The sequence below is a fragment of the Cervus elaphus genome, chromosome 25, assembly GCF_910594005.1.
Source record: "Cervus elaphus chromosome 25, mCerEla1.1, whole genome shotgun sequence".
NCBI lineage: Eukaryota > Metazoa > Chordata > Mammalia > Artiodactyla > Cervidae > Cervus > Cervus elaphus.
This window is the reverse complement of record NC_057839.1, coordinates 45,358,268-45,378,093: the sequence shown is the minus strand read 5'-3', so window position 1 is coordinate 45,378,093 and position 19,826 is coordinate 45,358,268. Positions and strand designations below refer to the sequence as shown.

Below are 19,826 nucleotides of genomic sequence, written 5' to 3'. Positions count from 1 at the left end.
TTCCATGAAATTGGGATTATTCTATGGAAGTTGGTTGAAAAACCTCTGGCTTAAAAAAAAAAAAAAAAGGAAAAGAAAAACCTCTGGCTTGACTCTTCTGGGACCAAGCTGTTTCCTTAGAATTGGCTGGGATTAGCTTGCAAGCTGTTTGTGTTGAACTATTTGAGCTATAAGCTATGTGAGCTATTGGAAAACTTTTACTCTAGAGAAAATCCTCTCAGAAATGGGATTCCACTCATCTAAGTATTTTGACGGTGCCCTCATCTACAAGGATCTGTTTGATTTTATAATTAAAAACTGTGGTCCTTCCTCATGTGTCTTTCTAAATAAATGGGCCAATGTGACCAAAACCAATTTAGAATGTCAGTGGTCATTATGGGGAACTTTTGAAATCCCCAAATTTAATATCTGTAAAACTAACTGGACTACAACAGCTTAAAATTTCTAGAACTTACTGGAATGTTGATTGTGATTGATATTTTTGAGGTTTCCAAGCATTGTCAGAATCCTCAAAATGCCTCTATGCAAAATAAGATTTTAAGATTAACTGATACAAACAAATGATTAAAGAAAAGATAAAAAGGCTCCCAAAGCCTTGGGTTTCTCTTCCTTCACTTCCTTGTCTTAGGCTCAGCCTCTGCCACCATCCTCTCTCTCTCTCTTGGCTCCCAGTGGCCAGATTCCAGGGCTTTCCAGGTGGCTGAGCAGTAAAGAGCCCACCTGAAATGCAGGAAACACAGGAGACTCTGGTTCAATCCCTGGGTTGGGAAGATCCCTTCCTCCTTCCTTTTTATGCCACCTATGACTCTTCTATACCCTAAAATCCCCCTTTTTCTTTCTTGAAAATTCTACCTTCTTTTTTTTGAATTTATAAGAACTTCTCCCTTTAAAATTAAGTCTTCTGAGGACCCAGCAGTTTAACTCTTAATTTCTGATATTCCCTGGACTAAAGCTGATCTGTGAGCTATAGTCAAAGATTTTCCTAAAACAACCAAAGATCCTTACATACTTGCTCAGGAATTTAATAGTCATCCAAACTTATCAACCTGATTTCTATGATTTGTATAAGCTGGCCCATATGCTTGGCAGTGAAGGCCAGGCCCAGCATTGGATGAAAATCATTAATTGGGAAAATCCTGAAGGGTCTCTAGAATTACAACTGGGAGACCTGTTCACTGATTTATTGTATGATCAGGCTTGGGCAATCACTGGGTGACTTCACTGAGCAATTCCTCAAGGTTTTTCAAAACCTGTTTGGAACAAAATTTACACTTGCACACTCACACACACAAAAATCTGGTGAACCTGTTCACGACTAATACAAACTTCAACTTGCTTTTAAAGAAAATTCTGATTTTCCTCCAGATGTTTATTTTACCCAGGTATCTCTTAAGTTTATATTTATGAATAGAGTGAACCAGGATCACTCCCTTACAGTAAAAATTGTCAGGAGAGAATAGAAAACCATGCCCACTCCAGATTTACTGAATATGGCAAACCAATTCTCTCACACTCTAGATGAATCACCTCAAAAACAAACAAACAAAAAAACACCAAAATTCTTAATCTTCAACTCCAGTAAATGAACACTTCTAAATGAAACCCAAACCCTCCTAGTTTGTGCTATTACTTGCAAACAGCAAGACCACTGGAAAAGAGACTGTTTACAAATTAAGCACCTTAGGTGCCTTCAGCTCACTTAACCAGCCTTCCCAACTTCCCAGTCCTCAATGAAGGGGTTCCAAGGACCTATAGGGGCTCTTTCCAATCCTTGCTCTTAATTGGTTTGGAGAAACATTTCTCCAGATTGACAATGAATCTCTTCCATCCCGATTTACATGAAAGTGACATTGTGGAAGCTGAACCCCACTACCCACTAGTGTAAAACAGTCCCTGCCTTGAAGTACTAAACTAGTTCAAATAGTAGGGACCACTCCCCAGTATCTCCGTAGGCTGGAATCAAGGCTTTGGTAGGGAACAGAATCCAATTTTAGGCTTGAAGTTCATTTCCAAACTCAACATCTACTGCCAATATTAATTTCCTTATAATTTGAAAGGATGGAGGTCCTCAGCTCTAAGAGGTCACTCATTGTCTTCTGGACCACGGCTTTCACAGCATGGCAGTTGGCTTTCTCAAGGCCAACAGAGGAGCATCTTTCTGATGCTTCAGCTTTCTTTTAAATTAAAGTGAACTGACTGATCTAATTACAAGGAAGGCATCTTACCACATGCACAGGTTCATTACACTCAAGAGGAGGGAATTACATTGGGTACATATATCAGGAGGCAGAAAACTTGAGGTGTCTTAGACAATGTCTACCATAGGTCATTTTTCCAAATCTGATACAAACATTATAAACTTACTTTCTTTCAGGTGACTGATTAGAAAGGGCTTTAATTCTTAAAAATCAGCTATTTAATGGACCTTTAATGTCCAGATGCATGCTTTTTATGCACATTTTAAAGGTAAAATGCTAAACTATATTCTATTTGGAGACAGTGCTTTTAGCTACACTGATGTTTTTCACACTTCAGTTTCTCCATCCTTTTTCTATGCTAAACTGCTGTTTAAAAATATGAAAAATATTTCAGAAAAATATGAAAAGTACAGACTTGCATTTATTTTAAAATTAGTTGTGGTAAACATATTAATACTGTACTTTATATCATCTCAATATATTTTCATATACTTGGTTTATTGAAAAATTGAGACTTCATTCTGCGTTAAACCAAACAAAATGATCTATGTTAATAAAAAAATAAACACAACAAACTAAGCACAACATAAAACTAAGAATTTAAGAAAATCTTAGTTTTATGTTGTGCTTAGTTTGTTGTGTCTATTTTTTCTGGGAAGACCCAGAGGGATCTGGTGGAGAGGGAGGTGGGAGGGGGGATCGGGATGGGGAATACATGTAACTCCATGGCTGATTCATGTCAATGTATGACAAAAACCACTACAATACTGTAAAGCAATTAGCCTCCAACTAATAAAAATAAATGGAAAAAAAAAGTATTTAAGGAACTGAAAACACCCTACTGAATCAAGGAGGTTCATGGGTGCCTCAAAACAACAGAAAATTCGAATCCTTGTTTGGGAGTCTCTGAAAGGGAGAAACTTAAGGCCAGTTGGGCTTCCTTGGAAGCTCAGATGGTAACGTATCCGTCTCTATTGCAGGAGACTTGGGTTGGATCCCTGGGTTGGGAAGATCCCTTGGAGGAGGGCATGGCAACAACTCCAGTATTCTTGCCTGGAGAATCCCCATGGACAGAGGTGTGTGGTGAGCTACAGTCGATGGGGTCACAAAGAGTTGGGCACGACTAAGTGACTAAGCACAGCATGAGTGATAGCAAAAGGAAAATACTGTCATCTTCACACGTTTGTTTTCTCGCCCTCAAAAATATTTTCCCGTGGTGAGTAAAATTCTTTCTCTGACTTTCAATCTTATGCTCACTTTCCAGATGCTGGTGGGAGATTCTATACTGCAAGAAATATCTTCCAACTTCATGGCAGGAACCAAAATAATATTAGCTGAAATGTGGAATTATCCCCCCCCATTGGGACCAGGAGGCCAAACAGGGAAAAGCCTTATGTATTATAGCATCTCCTATGATAGTTTTTAGAATTGGATGTGTCTCATAAAGAATTTCACCTGGTGGCAGTCTACTGAAATAACATATGGCCACAGCAGATGCTTTGCTACAGCTTAACCTGGAACTGAAAGTTCACTGTAAAGGTAAGCAAAGTTAGCACTCCTCTGTATAGTAGGTTATATGACTAAAAATATATCTACTTATTATTCATAGATTATAATCATGGGCTTTTTGAATATGCATGCTATATTTAAAAACAAAGCTTAAATGATTTACACTGTTCACATAAGGTAATTGAGCCCCATGAAACAAAATTAATTATCACATTTAATTATCTGTTTATAACCTAGTTCTCTAATATGCAGAATATCATTTCTCAAGAAACAATGTATTATGCTAAATAGAGTCTATATTCTCAAATTATCATGTTCTCTTCAATATATAATTCAAACTAGTGCAAGTTAATGGCAATATACTTAAATATATAATTGTTATTCTAGCATAGTTTATTGCTATAAAATAAAACAAACTACTAGTGAAAGTACTTATTATAGTCAAGTTCATTAGATTAGCACAAAAACTTTCAGTTATACCCTGGCTTCTAAATATAAATTATACTGTTTTATTAAATATTATTTTACTTCAAGTCATCTACTTTGCATCCCTTATAAAGTATATCCACTACTGTTCATAATTCATGTGAGTCTCAGCTTTGATTAGGATATAATACTATCTCCAAGGTAAAATACAAGGACAGTCTGATTTACTGCCCCTATCTTAGCTCTATTATATAATATGTATTCTTTCAGATTATCTATTGTCATAAGTTCTTGAGGTCATTAACCCTCTGTTGCCACCTGAATTCCTTTATCATGGGTTACTTCTTGGATGTTTAAAATTTTGTGCACATGATCTTTGCAGTTGCTTCTGTTGTTTTTTGCTTGTTTTGCCCTTGTAGGAGGAGGATTCTTCTATTTCAATCATCTTATGTTGAGTAACCAGTCATGTTACTCATGTACAATTGGCTTAAAATTAAATATATATATGTGCATATATATATATAATTTCTCATGGTCTTGTGGGCTTCTCAGGTGGCTCAGTGGCAAAGAATCCACCTGCTTGCAGGAGACTCAGAGACGTGGGACCAATCCCTGGGTCGGGAAGATGCCCTGGAGTAGAAAACGGCCACCTGCACCAGTATTCTTGCCTGGGAAATCCCATGGACATTCTATGGGGTCTGTGGTCTATGGGGTCACAAACAGTTGGACACAACTGAGAGACTGCCCACACACACGCAGTCTTGTGTCTTGACAACTCTCCAACGGATGATTCCCACGTGGCATTGCTCGTGTCGTGTGGGTGTGGTCAGATGGTAACAAATATTCAGATCTCACAGTCCCAAAAAATCACAGATCTCAAATTATTTCAGAACTATTTTTATTTTGGCTACCTACTGACACACCTAGGCATCCTGTCACCTCCTTCAACAGGTGCATGGTTGTTAACTCCCTCTTCAAGGAGGATACAGCCCTTCTTCGGAAGGTGTAAGGTAGTTTTCTTTCTTTTTGTTTCTTTTTCACATATAGAACAATTTATTCCAGAATAGTTTGTTGAAAATATTTTTTTTCTCTCATTGAATTGTTTTTGTACATTTCAGGCGTTAATTGGACATACAGGTATGAAGGAGTCATCTATTTCCTAATTCCCTATTCTGTTGCGTTAATCTGTATGTCTGCTCTCAGCATAGATATCATATTATCACTTATAACTTACATCAATTGATTAAGGGAGGCAAGATGTGTCCCTTTTTTAAATATCTGCCCTTTAATACTGTTCTTTTCCAAATAAATCTGCACTATTCTAGGTCCATTACATTTCCATATAAACTTCAGAATCAGTTTCTCAATTTTTATTTAAAAAAGACAGTGTATTTGAGTAGGATTTCTTTGAAATTACACATCACTATGACAGTATACATATCTTATCAATACTTAAGTCATCAAATGCATGAATACTGTACAACTCATCATTAATTAAGGTTGTCTCATTTCTTTCAGCTATTTTTGTATTTGTTTTTATTGAAACTAGAAATAAATTGATCACTTAAGGATTACATTTTTGATTCTATTTTCCATGTTTGCTTTTTAATAAAATGCAATTAAATTTTACAAACTAATCTTACATATACAACCTTTTAAAAATTATTATAAATAAATAGTATATAAAATATTTATTTTGTATATTTATAAAATAGCTACTTATTTGTTTAAAGCTATATATTTGTTAGGTAGGCAGTTAAGCATGAGTCAAGCTGAAAGGGATGCAAGCTTATCTCTAAACCCCATCCCAGACACTCCCAGGGGAGCTCACAGATATTCTACAAAATAACCAGAGACTTTTCCAACTCTTAAGCATGCACTCTAGGCACAGAGGATACAAACTAACCAGAGGGGCTTTTCCAGTGCCAGCCTATGTCCTCGAGTGACCTTTAGGCAGCCGGGAGTTCACTCAGTTCAGTTCAGTTCAGTTCAGTTGCTCAGTCATGTCCGACTCTTTGCGACCCCATGGACTGGAGCACGCCAGGCCTCCCTGTCCATCAACAACTCTCAGAGTTTACTCAAACTCACGTCCATCAAGTCGGTGATGCCATCCAGCTATCTCATCCTCTGTCGTCCCCTTCTCCTCTTGCCCCCAATCCCTCCCATCATCAGGGTCTTTTCCAATGAGTCAACTCTTCGCATAAGGTGGCCAAAGTGTTGGAGTTTCAGCTTCAGCATCAGTCCTTCCAATGAACACCCAGGACTGATCTCCTTCAGGATGGACTGGTTGGATCTCCTTGCAGTCCAAGGGACTCTAAAGAGTCTTCTCCAACACCACAGTTCAAAAGCATCATTAGGGGTTCATAAATATTCTATACATACATATATCTGATTACAACAGACTGAATTATGTAAAAGCCATGCTCAAAATGCATGTCGTCATGCAGCTTTCAACTGTCAATTAAAACTATCAGTCCACGCCTGTCTAGATGAACATGTAAAGGCCCTGTCTTGAAAAACCCCCTTACCTCATCACTTCAATGCCAGTGCCTCTCTTGGCCTGATCGACCTCTACCAGAGGTTTTCTTTCTGTTCATTCTTCTTTTTCTTCAATAAACTTGTTTTTGCCAGGGGTAAGACCTCTCATTACCCATAATGATTACTCATAATCTCATCAGATTTTTCTTTGTGTCCATACCAAGAATCGAGGCCCACAAGTGAGGGTCCTCTTCGACCCCCTCCCAAGTCTGGCAACATATTAATCTTGAATCACAAATAATTATTTATCATTTATTTTTAAGTACTCATAAATTAATATATAAGGATAATACATTGATCATTAACATCTAAGTATATATTTTTCCTGACTATAGTTTCAGTCTAAATAAGGATTTTGAATTTTATTGGTGCTTCTGAAGATCTAGGTTTAATTGATATTATCTATTGTTTACATAGTCTATTGATAATGCTCTTATTCTATCAATATCAGTTATTGTAATCTTATTTTTTTCTAATACAGTAATTTTGTGGTACATATCTTTTTCTCTCAGATTCTCTAATTGCATCCCCAAATTTTGGTAAGTTGTATCTTTGATAATAAAGATACATAAATCTTCACAACCAAATAAATTCTACTTGCCTTGTTATTTCATATTTGACACAGACATACACTAGAATGGTTTCTAAGTTTCCAAATGTTTGGATATTTTTAAAGATATCTTTCTGGGTTTTTAATCAATAAAATAATTTATCTGAGGCCAGAGAATGCATCTGTCATTTCAAATTGAGGTGAATATCAAAGTCTAGTGTATGGTTTATTATGGCAAATGCTTCACGTATACTTTAAAAAAAAATACATATGAAACATGTATATTATCAAGGATGAAACAGATCACCAGCCCAGGCTGGATGCATGAGATAAGTGCTCGGGCCTGGTGCACTGGGAAGACCCAGAGGAATCGGGTGGAGAGAGAGGTAGGAGGGGGGATCGGGATGGGGAATACATGTAACTCCATGGCTGATTCATGTCAATGTATGACAAAAACCACTACAATATTGTAAAGTAATTAGCCTCCAACTAATAAAAATAAATGGGAAAAAAAATACATATGCTTCAGGTTTTAGTTGTATTGTTGCACCAAGAAAATTAGGTTGAGTTAGTTGATAATACATGTAAAATCTTCTGTTTTATTTTTGATATTTAAAAAATTTTAGAACAGATTAGAAATGTATAAAGACAGTACAGAAAGTTTCTTTGTACATATTACCCAGTTTCTCCTATTTTTAATATGTTACATTATTATGGTCTACTTATTACAGTTTTAGTTGTTGGGCTTCCCTGGTGGCTCAGCTGGTAAAGAATCTTCCTGCAATGCGTGAGACCTGGGTTCGATCCCTGGGTTGGGAAGATCCCCTGGAGAAGGGAAAAGCTACCCACTCCAGTATTCCAGCCTGGAGAATTCCATGGACTATATAGTCCATGGGGTCGCAGAGAGTCAGACACGACTGAGCGACTTTCACTTCACTTCACTTATTATAGTTAATGAACTATATTGATATATTATTATTAATTAGAATACACAGCTTATTCCAAATTCCTTGTTTTTTACCTAATGCCTTTTTCTCTGTTCTAGGATTCCATCCAAGATAGGACATTACATTTGAATATGATTTTTTTCCTTAGGCTCCTTTCATCTGTGACAATTTCTTAAACTGTCCTTATTTTTTTCTGATCTGGATGGCTTCTAGGAGGATTGCTCAGGTACAGTATTGGGATTTAGTGATATTTTTCTCATGTTTATAGTGGGGCTATGTGTTGGGAAAAGAAGAAAACACAGGTAAAGTGCCATTTTCATCACACCGCTATAAGGGTACTTACTATCAACATAAATTAACACTTTTTATGCTGACCTTGATCACAAGGCTAAGGCAGCATTTGCCAAGTTTCCCCACCCTAAAATTCTTTTTCCCTCACTTCCTGTATTGTTCTCTTCAGAAGAAGGTTGCTATGGCAGCCCACACCGAAGAGGTGGGGATTTATGCACAAATTCCTTGAAGGCAGACTATGTCTATATATTACTGGAATTGTTTTACACATGAGATTTTTTATTCTCCCCATTTATTTATATATTTAAATCATTTACTAGTATCAGTTTGGACTCAAATGTTTTACATGGGGTCATTATGCAATTTTATTTTATTTTACACTCAAAGTGTTTGGAGTTCTTTCACTTGCACCAGCTATGGATCTTCGCCATATTCCCACAAATCTGTGTGTGGCAGTTGGGTCAATGTTTTTTTGTAACATATTCCATTCTCATCTTTTATATTTTGCATATTATGGGAACCAATACTAAATCAGCCATTTCTCCAGGAAACCTTGGCTCCTTTTGTTGGAGAATGGTATCAGAAATCAAGATGTGAGTGCTGGGGATACTTGTTGATACTGGAGTTTTCACTTCCAGGCTCTTTCAGCTGAAAGAGCATGGAAATATACTCCTGTATACTACTACATATTTTCACTTATCTATATACACTTCTATACGCAACCATCTGTATCTATATTAAGCTATGCACAAATTCATTCTGATGTTTCCAACTAGAATTCATTACCCCATGCCTCATTTTAACTTCCTGTTCAGGCTTATCTATAAATTTCCATTCCACAAGTGAAAACTTTAGCTCCCACCTTATGGCATTAATTTACACATTTTTTTCAGTCCCACATGCATGATTAGAGTGTTAATATTGTTAACCTGTGCTCTCAATGTAAGCAACATCATGAGTTAATGTACAGTATTTATGTCCAGTTATTTGCCTTTGGATTTACAGACTCCAATCCTTTTCAAAGTTACTTAGGTCAGCACTACTTTTGTCACCTCAGTCAATATGCCTGTTGGATATATTTGTAATATAGTTAGATTTATTCTGCTTCTGTGTATATCTAGTAATTTTTTGTTGTATGCTATCCATTGTTAATGCTATAATGTTGAGAATAAATTTTAAGTTTTTTTGGAGGGACAGATAGCTAATTTAATAAGTCAGCTCTATCTTTAGAATATTTGTTTTTAGCTTATATCAAACATTTGAAAATTAGTCCTTTGGTATATATGTTCTTTTTTTTTTTTTTTTTTTTTTGTTGGTGATCTGGTGGCAATTATTGCCTTATAGCCAGAAGCAAAAATCCCATAGTGACAGTTTGAAACAACTTGTGTGATTTCTGTTTGAGAAAAAGTGAGTTTTAGAAAATTTAAGTATTTTGCCCAAGGTTGTAAGTCATCACTGGAGCAGAGTTACACACCCTAGTGGTCTATTGCCCAAGCTAGCTATTACAAGAATTTGCTCCTGCTTCTGCTAAATGTGCTTATATCAGCTTCTTAGAATCTTATGAAAAAGCACTGGGGACATAAGTTATGCTCTTTAAAGCACTATACGGTAACCCATGAGTTGGATATGAAGGACCAGAGAGATATGGTACTAAAGTGACATAAATTGTTTGAGGTTAACATGCCTATACACTTTTAAATATATGTTTATAATGAAAATAAATATTAATAGTAAGTGTATACTTAATACAATCACTCCTGATTTCAGTATTATATCTATATTAAATAATAAGGGGAAAGAGGAAAAAATACATACTACTATACTCTCAAGTATATCAGATTAATTCCATTAGAGTATGAATTGCTTCCATTGCCATTATTTTAGAAACCATTAAATCTTTTAGACGAGGGAAGAGTTGAAAAATGAAATAGGACATAGCAAGCATTCTGAGGTTGAACAATGATATATGTAGTCACATTAGATGCATATTAAAGTAGATTGCTAGACAGAGAAACTGACAAATAACAATCAAACAGATAAATGGAATATGTAAAATAGGCACGTCAACTCCAGTTCTAGATGGAGAGACAAATGAAGCGGGCCAAGCACATGAATATAGATATTCACTTAAATACTGACACAGTCCTAAAGATACATATGTTTATTCTGCCATATCCATCACTGTCATATACACTGCACGTACATGTATTGAAATATTCTGAGAGAAGTTAAAATCTTTAAAAATGTAAGTGAATTTAGTTTACTTATTGTTATATGTCTGCTCTACTAGGAAGGTGTATAAGGAAAATAGACAGACTTCAGGCATGAAGGAAGCTGTGCATAAGTGAGTAAGGGCAAAATTTCTTCCTCACTTTGAATCTAGGGACTACATCTTTTTGGCTGTGAAAATTTCAGCCAGCTCTCAATACCTAAAGTCTTTCATTTAAAAATAGATACTTAAAAGGTTCTATAAAATAAAACTTATTTTTGCATAGTACCTAATATTATATACCTTGTATAAAACATTTATCATAGGAAACGTGGTAACCACTTATTACATGCATATCTTAGCATTTCTTATGAACATACAACATCTATGAACAAATTACTTTTTTCAAGGTTGATTCCAGTATATATTGGAAGTGCCACATACTCCAGGAGATGATCACCCCCCAAACCACATACATTTCTGGACCTTATCTCTGTGTGTGTGTGTGTGTGTGTATGCGCTAATTCACTTCAATCATGTCTGAATCTTTGCGACCCCATGGACTGTAGCCCCCAGGCTCCTCTGTCCGTGGGATTTCCCAGAGAAGAACACTGGAGCAGGTTTCCATTTCCTCCTCCAGGGGATCTTCCTGACTCAGGGATTGAACCTGTATCCCTTATTCCTCCTGAATTGGCAGGTGAGTTCTTTACCACTAGCGCCACCTGGGAAGCCCTAGGAGGGTTCAACGTAGCTACAGAAATAGATGTGTCTAACACTGCCAAAGCCAGAAGGACTGCCCAAAGACATAGGGAACCCATCAACACCCGCAAACCTACTACTGAACGCTGCCCTGCCCTTCAGAGATGAGAACAGCTCAATCAACCAGAACATTAGCTCCCCTAAGGTTAGCTCCCCTAACCAGGAAAACATCATAGAACGGTAATGATGATATATGCAATCCACCTTCAGGATAGCTATATAGTGTTTTGGTGGGGTTTTTTTGTTTGTTTGTTTTTAGTATTACCATTTAGAGATGTTATTTATAAATGTTTGAAAAGCAAGCAACTTACTAAAATTTTGATATCAGTTACCTTTCTTTTCAAAAAGGAAAATATTTCACCTTTCCTAAAGGTTGAATTTGAGGACAATCAGCCTCCAAAATGTTACTGATGCTGAAAATTTACCATCTAATAAGGCCACAATCTCTAAACCCAGTGAGATTTTGGGGGGAGTATGAAGGAGGATATCCCCATACTTCCAAGTTCACAAGGGATAACATTTATCTAATGGACTTGAACATGAGAATAGAAAAAAAACAAGACACATACCTTTCATGCATGGATTTGTCAAGGCCCCCTGTGTTTAAAATTGTAATGACCTGAAGTGATGGCAAGTGGAGTATACAGCTGTGGGAGATGAGAAACAACAATCTTTGTCTAACAAATATTGGTATGATAGAAAAGAAGTAAGATACCTGATGTGATCAAAATACCAGTGTCAGGGTTTCAAAAACATAACCTCGTTTTGATCAAAATACGAAGTATAACTACAGACTAAGTGCAGACATTAAATTTTAAAAAGGCCAGCCTATTCCAGTATCCACATGCTACAAACACTCAATAAAATCATGTTCAGTTTGAGTGACTTGGGCATGAAGAATGAATGTACTGTATTATATAAAACCAAAAGATTTTAAAAGATTAACACAAATGACCTGCCTACACAAGGAAAAATGAACAAATATCCCTTTAGAGCTATTTGTTTTTATATTTCTCTTGCCTAACATTTAGATGTTAACCTTTTTCAAAATGTTGTTTACACATATGCACCCACTTTAAACACTTTGATTACTTACAAAATTCCTGTGAAATAAAAAGAAAAATAAAGGCTATTTTAAGTTCTCTTTCATATACAAAACTGAAATCCAAAGAGATTGCTTGGCCAATTTTCATAAAACAGTAATCAATAAACCAGGAGTCACATCTTGCCCCCCACCCCCCAAACCATTTTTGTTTTGTTTTCACATTACTACACAACAGGGAGATGTTTATAAAAAATTCACTACCAAGTATATGAAGACAGACTATTTTATATCCCATTATTTCATGATCACAATACTATCTGGCTGTCAGAGAAGATAAATTTCTCTAATGAGATACCTTATGTAAGCTGTTAGAATTTCCACAGTTTAACTACCAAGTCAGGTCAATAGTATCCACCAGTGCTTTAATAGAAGGTATCAGTCTTCTCAATGGTCTTAGGAGGCTTTATGATAAAAGATCCTGGGGAGGCAATAACTTGCACACCTTAGTGCCCTTAACTCCGCACTTTGGCTTTATCTTATTCTCAAAACTCAAGTACCCCGAAATAACATAGAAATTCTTACACCATGGTCTTGACTTTGCAGTTCTTAGATTTCTAGCCTACTTAGTTTTATATTTTGTACTAATTTTAATGAATCCTATAGGAAGTTTATAAAATGAATAAAACAATATGAATACAATAATTTTTTTAAATTTTCTTTCCTTTGGTGTAAAGTATCTTTCATCATCTGTTCAACATCTTCTCAGGTTATGCATTGTACATATGAAGGCTGTGGTTACTGAGGAGAAACTTTCCAGGTGACAAAATCAGTTACTTTCAGGATTTTTTAAACTTTTGGTACATTTAAAAAATATATAATTTTAGTGAAAATTCACAAAATATAAATGAGTATATAAGTCCATTTAGATCTATTAAAGCTATTTGCATGAAGATTTCTTTTTAATATTCTTTATTTTTAATGATGTATTTGGCTGCACCGGGTCTTAACTGTGGTATGTGGGATCTAGTTTCCTGATCAGGGATCGAACCCAGGCCCCCTGTGTTAACAGTGTGGAGTCTTACCACTGAACCACAAGGGAAGTCTCAGGTAATTATTTTTTAGCAGAATGTTGGCTTTTTAACTTTCTTCAGCTCAATGTGAAGCAGAATGCAGAAGGAACCAAGAGAATGACATGAACTATTTTCCACCTGGCCTAAACATACAGTCCTAAGAATCTTTGATGTTTTCTTGATGCTTATAATGCCTTCACTTCACTTTAAAAAGTCAGTCAATATACATTCAATTTGCTAATATCTATTTAGCATCTGTTTTTTTCACCCCAAAGTTGAATTACTCAGGGGACTGAGTAAGGCATGCAATTGCCATACACTAATGCAGAAGAAGGTGGGGGAGTGTTCGACACATGCACAATTATAGCTGCAAAATCTCAAACCTTACCTATGCAAGCTGTAACGATGGCATATTCCCTTTCTCTGTGGATTTTGGTGGTCAGGTAAAATAAAGGACCACTAGGCAACAGTATGCATAAAGGAGATAGATATCTCAGAGAAGAAAAGCATACTTAGAGGGAGAAAAAGTTAGAAAACACAGATGTAGTGGAACACATAGCTGACTGAAGTCAGCTGTATTTCTATGGAAACTTTCTTTCTTTAATTTGGGTAAGTTCCAAAAAGTGGAGGCATTTTTTTACCGTCCTTCTGTGGCACAGAGTAAATAGTCAGATACTGTTTACTTAAGAACTCTGAGCAGATGAGAAAAAAAAAATTCACAGGCTTATAAAACCAAAGTGGTCTCTTCGTCAAATATTCAGCCTCTGGTGATGGCCAGTGTGTTTGTTTTCTCAGAATTGCAGGTTAAATGAATCAGCCAGTTAATGGAATCTAACTTCTCCAGAGGCAGATACTTCCAGAGAGAACCTCAACACAAGATGAAAAAATTTCACCTCCAGAATCCATTAAAACAGCTTAATCTAAATTATAATCCTTCAAATTTTGTAAAAGTAGTTTTGTGCAAAATCAGAAAATATTAAGCCATTCACTAATTCAGGCTGTATCCTTGAGGAAAAAAAATTTTTTACCTGACTAATGTCAAGATTCAACACTGATTCCACAATGAGCTGGGGAATCAATATCACATTAACTGCACCTATAAATAAGTGATCGTTTATTTATAAAGCATACTTACAGCCTGTGTAATTAATCCTTACTATCCTAATGGTACAGTCATACTAATTATAGCTTAACAGGGAATAAAGATGATAAGGTCTCATATAATGCCACAGCTATAGCATGGGCATTAACAGCCTAGAGTTCTCTAGTCAATATGTTGAAATCTTATTTCCCCTTTCTGTCTCGTATAGGTTAAGAATTTAATGACCTCTTTAGGAGCTCTCCAATATTATAATCTCTCTAAATAAGTATTATCAAAAAATATTGTTCATATAGATTATCAAAACTTCTCAGGTTGCTTGAGATTTGTCAGTGCCTTAGTAAGAGTAAAGATCTATTTTCTTCTTATTTAAATGACACTATTTCAGAAGTAGAAAATACTTTCAGAAGCTGTTTAGTAAAAGATAACAATATAAAACAACTATCTAATTGAAATGTCTAAACATTCAGTTTCACGACCAGTAACAGCTTCATGCTGGCCTGCCAGACTAGATCTGCTTTAAGTCCTATCTTGCCCACATGCAAGAGTCTAATCTGAAATGGAGAGGAATGGGTGAATATACAACTGAGTTCAGGAATATTTTACTATCTAAATTAGTTCCAGGGTCTTTTTTCAAGTATGCCATTTGTCTAAAAAGATAATCCAACAATTTTCAACAGCCCTAATCCCATTCTAAACCTGGAAATAAAAATCTCTCATTTCTGTTTTTCTATTACAAAGCTTCGGAGGGACATTTACGTATTAACTATTTGACTTCTCACCTTTGACTTTGAAAAGATCTGATTGAATAATTAAAAATAAGTAGAGGATTTAAAAGAAAGAGGCATGTCTCTAGGTATGCTAGTTCATGGGAAACCACCTCAGGAGCTCCCCAGGTGAAATCTGAACCTGGTCCCCTACACGGATTCAAGGGGTGGTAATTTAGAGTCTGTGATACAAATTCAGAAAAACAAATATCATATATGAATGCTTATACATATATGGAATCTAGAAAAATGGTACAGATGAACCTATTTGCAGGGCAGGAATAGAGACACAGACATAGAGAATGGACATGAGGACACAGAGGGAAGAGGTGGAGGGTGGGAGGCATCCGAAGAGTATCATGGACATGATTACACTACCATGTGCAAAACAGATAGAAAGTGGGAAGCTGCTGCATTGCACAGGTGCTCAGCTCGGTGCTCTGTGGTCACCTAGAGGGGTGGGATTGTGGGCTGGGAAGGAGGTGCGAGAGGGAAGAAGTATATATATATACATGGCTTCCCTGGTGACTCAGACGGTAAAGAATCTTCCTGCAATGTGAAGACCTGGGTTCGATCCCAGGGTTGGGAAGATCCCCTGGAGGAGGGCATAGCAACCCACTCCAGTAATCTTGCCTGGATAATCCCATGGACAGAGGAGTCAGGTGGGCTATAGTCCATGGTGTCGCAAAGAGTCAGACGTGGACATGACTGAGCGACTAAGCGCAGCACATATATATATGTGCACAGTGCAGTGTGCAATATATATATATATATAGACATAAAGATGATTCATTTTGTTATACAGCAGAATCGAATGTAACATTGTAAAGCATTTATACTTCAGTTAAAAATAAAAGGAATTTACTTATGAAAGACAGGAGATGGAGAAGAGTGAGGAGTCCTGCATATTTCTTCTTCACTGGATACTAATCTTATCAGATCAGGGACCCACCCTTGTGACCTCATTTCACCTTACCTTCTTAAAGGCCCCAATTCCAGATATAGCCAAAAGAGGAGTTAGAATTTCAACATATAAATTTGAGAACACAAACATTTAGCATTAGAGAGAGCTTATGTATCTCCTGGGGAGAAGGTAAAAGAAGACGATTGTCTTCAATTATTGAACTGCCTCTTTGAACAATCTCGAATATCTAACTATTTATGTTGCACCTAAATAGGACTACCCTAATCTCAGCAAATAATAGCTCTTATGGAGCAATTCACATTTCAGGTTACACTGAAGATAAAGTAAGTGCAAACCTCTTTATATAAATGGTAGATTTCCAAATAATCTCCCATTTTAATCTAGTCTAACCTAGAGCCAGTTCATAACAATATATACTTTTATAAGACTTTTGGACCACTGATTTTTTCTGAACACTAGGAAGTATGCAACTGAGTCACTAAATTAAGCCAAAACAATTTAAAATGTAAATGGAAAACTTTCTAAGGAAAATGACTGAAAGTGTAAAGTACTGGAAATTGCACCATGGTCTTTGTTTATTACTTTGCATAAATAAATTAAGGAAGCCATAATATTTTATATTAAACAGAATGCTCTCACCTATAACTCTTAGACGGTGTATAATAACCATATTAAGAGTGATCGCTTGAAGACAGAAGATAATACACAAAGATGCCCTCTATCAGTGATATAAAAATGGAGATCTCAAACTGGAGTTCAATAATTTATTTTTTTAGATCTTCAAGTTAACTCCAAACTCTTTAAAATAAACATATGGTGTGTGTGTGTGTATATATATATACATATATGTGTGTGTGTGTGTATGTATATGTATATATATATAAAAGTATATAGGATATAGGTCATAAATATTGATGAGAGTGTTAATGAGTGTACACTCTATAAATGGGATGGAATTAGTGAGGATGTTACAGTAAGATGCACAGTGTTTGAACGTAGGTGCTATACCTCTCCATATATGAATTTTCTTGTCTAAGAAGAGGATAACCATAGCAGCTACTTCATAGAAATATTGTGATAAATAAATGGGATAATACACTAAAAGTGATAACAATGCTTAGCATATAGGAGGTCCCAGATCAATTATAGAACAGGATTATCATTCTCACCATCACATCCATCATCATCATTATCATTTTCATGATAAAGTACAATAGGTGATTTCTTTTTCTCTATTTGCCTTTGGATACCAAGCAGTTTCACTGGGCATAACACAGCCTGATAAGAAAAGAACAGAGGCAAATTTAATTGGCAAATAAGCATTTCCTGTCATGTGGCGGCCAGATGGTATCATGCTCCACTGCACCAATTTCATAGTAATTCAAAGAGAAGGCTGTTAGGATAGTGTTGAGTCATCTCTCACCACACAGGAGTATTAAAGGGCCATTCCCCCTCTCCCATTATCTGATTAGAAGTAATAACTGTAGAAATATATGCCTAGTCTTTGGTCTGTGTGTATTTTGTATTATTAACATTAAAACAGTAGCATTTACTCATGAAGTTCAAGGAGAAATGTTTACTATAAAAGGTGAGCTATCTACCATATAAGTACACAAAATATTTCAATAAAGAAGGAAGATAGCTTGTCTGTCCTCATAACCGACAGGTTGATAAAAGAATTGCATTGTCAATGGATGCTAAGTTCTCTAAGCCATAATTTTCTTCTGGCAAAGTGAAAGCGTTTATCTTAAAAATCTCATGAGGTACTAACTGTTCGTGATTCAATATACTACAGAGAAATTACAGAACCTTCATTCGAACCATAAATATATGTACTGAATTTTGATCAATTTGGATATCTTCATTCTTTAGCAGAATAAACATCAAAATAAAAATTAGGAAAAGCAAAACTGTGCTAGCACTAAGGGCAGTCTCAAAGATGTACCTGTCTTCAGTTTAAGGACCTTACCATCAAGGACTTAAGAAATTTTAAGCATTTGTTTTTTTTAATTCCGTTCAGTTCAATTCAATTGCTCAGTCGTGTCCAACTCTTTGCGACCCCATAGACTGCAGCACACCAGGCCTCGCTGTCCATCACCAACTCTTGGAATTTACTTTCAAACTCATGTCCATTGAGTTGGTGATGCCATCCAACCATCTCATCCTCTGTCATCCTCTTTTCCTCCTTCAAAGTTTGAAGTTCCTTCAAACTTTCCCAGCATCAGGATCTTTTTCAATGAGTCAGTTCTTCGCATCAGGTAGCCAAAATATTGGCATTTCAGCTTCAGCATCAGTCCTTCCAATGAACATTCAGGACTGATTTCCTTTAGGATGGACTGGTTGGATTTCCTTGCAGCCCAAGGGAGTCTCAAGAGTCTTCTCCAACACCACAATTCAAAAGCATCAATTCTTCAGCACTCAGCTTTCTTTATAGTCCAACTCTCTCATCCATACATGACTACTGGAAAAATCATAACCTTGACAAGACAGGCCTTTGTTGGCAAAGTAATATCTCGGCTTTTTAATATGATGTCTAGGTTGGTCATAACTTTCATTCCAAGGAGTAAGCATCTTTTTATTTCATAGCTGCAGTCACCATCTGCAGTGATTATTACTAATTCCATAATAATAAAAAAAAGATGACAGACCTGAGCTACTGTGATTGTGAATCACGATCTATAACCAGAAAAGCTGTACAGAAGCATGTGTACCTTATATCCATCTCCCTTAAGAGACTTCAGATACTAGGTTAATTAAAGTAAATATTATTCTATTCTTACTTCATAAATGCTTAGTGTACTACTGAATCTTAATAAATATTTAATAATATTAGGAACCAACAGAGTGGCAAAGTCATTTTCCATTTATAGATACAGCTTTTTAACTGAAGTCAAGGAATTTTATCTATAAAGGCCAAATGTTCTATAACTAAAGTATTCAGAACCCATAATCTTTAAGAGATCTCCATAGCAGTATGTACATTAGCATTTAAATGGAGCAGTGTTTTTTGAAACAGGTACCTCTGTTGAAATAATATGGTAGATTAATACAAAACAATCTGTTGAGCTATGATTTTTTCAATAAAATACACACACTGCTTCTAGAATTTGTCTAGAATAGATTTTGTTTCTTTTACTTAATTTTAGTTCCAACTAAACTTTCCATTTCTCATCCCAGGAAAATTCCTTCAAAGCTCTTATTGATTAGAAATAACAAAACTGACATATCAAGGTGTTTCTACGTAGGACTGAATATATATCATATATGTAGCTGTAAATAAATCTCTGCAGTCTTTAAAGTTTGTATTATGAAGCAAAATAACTGAAGACTAAAATTAGAGTTGCTTTTGATAATGAGTTTCAAAAATTCTATGGAAAACTAACATGACTTTTTTCTTTCGTTTTGTACGAATATTATTGGAAACCCTCTTCTTGTTAAACACCTTCCCTAGCTGTTCTAGTTAGCTTAGATTGCATAAAGTGAATATGAAGTA

The 19,826-nt window shown here is 35.8% G+C and overlaps 1 pseudogene; it reads right to left on the bottom strand.

Annotated features, from left to right (window-relative positions):
* LOC122683654 overlaps positions 1-19,826 on the bottom strand; it is an 89,456-nt pseudogene that overhangs the window by 12,746 nt on the left and 56,884 nt on the right.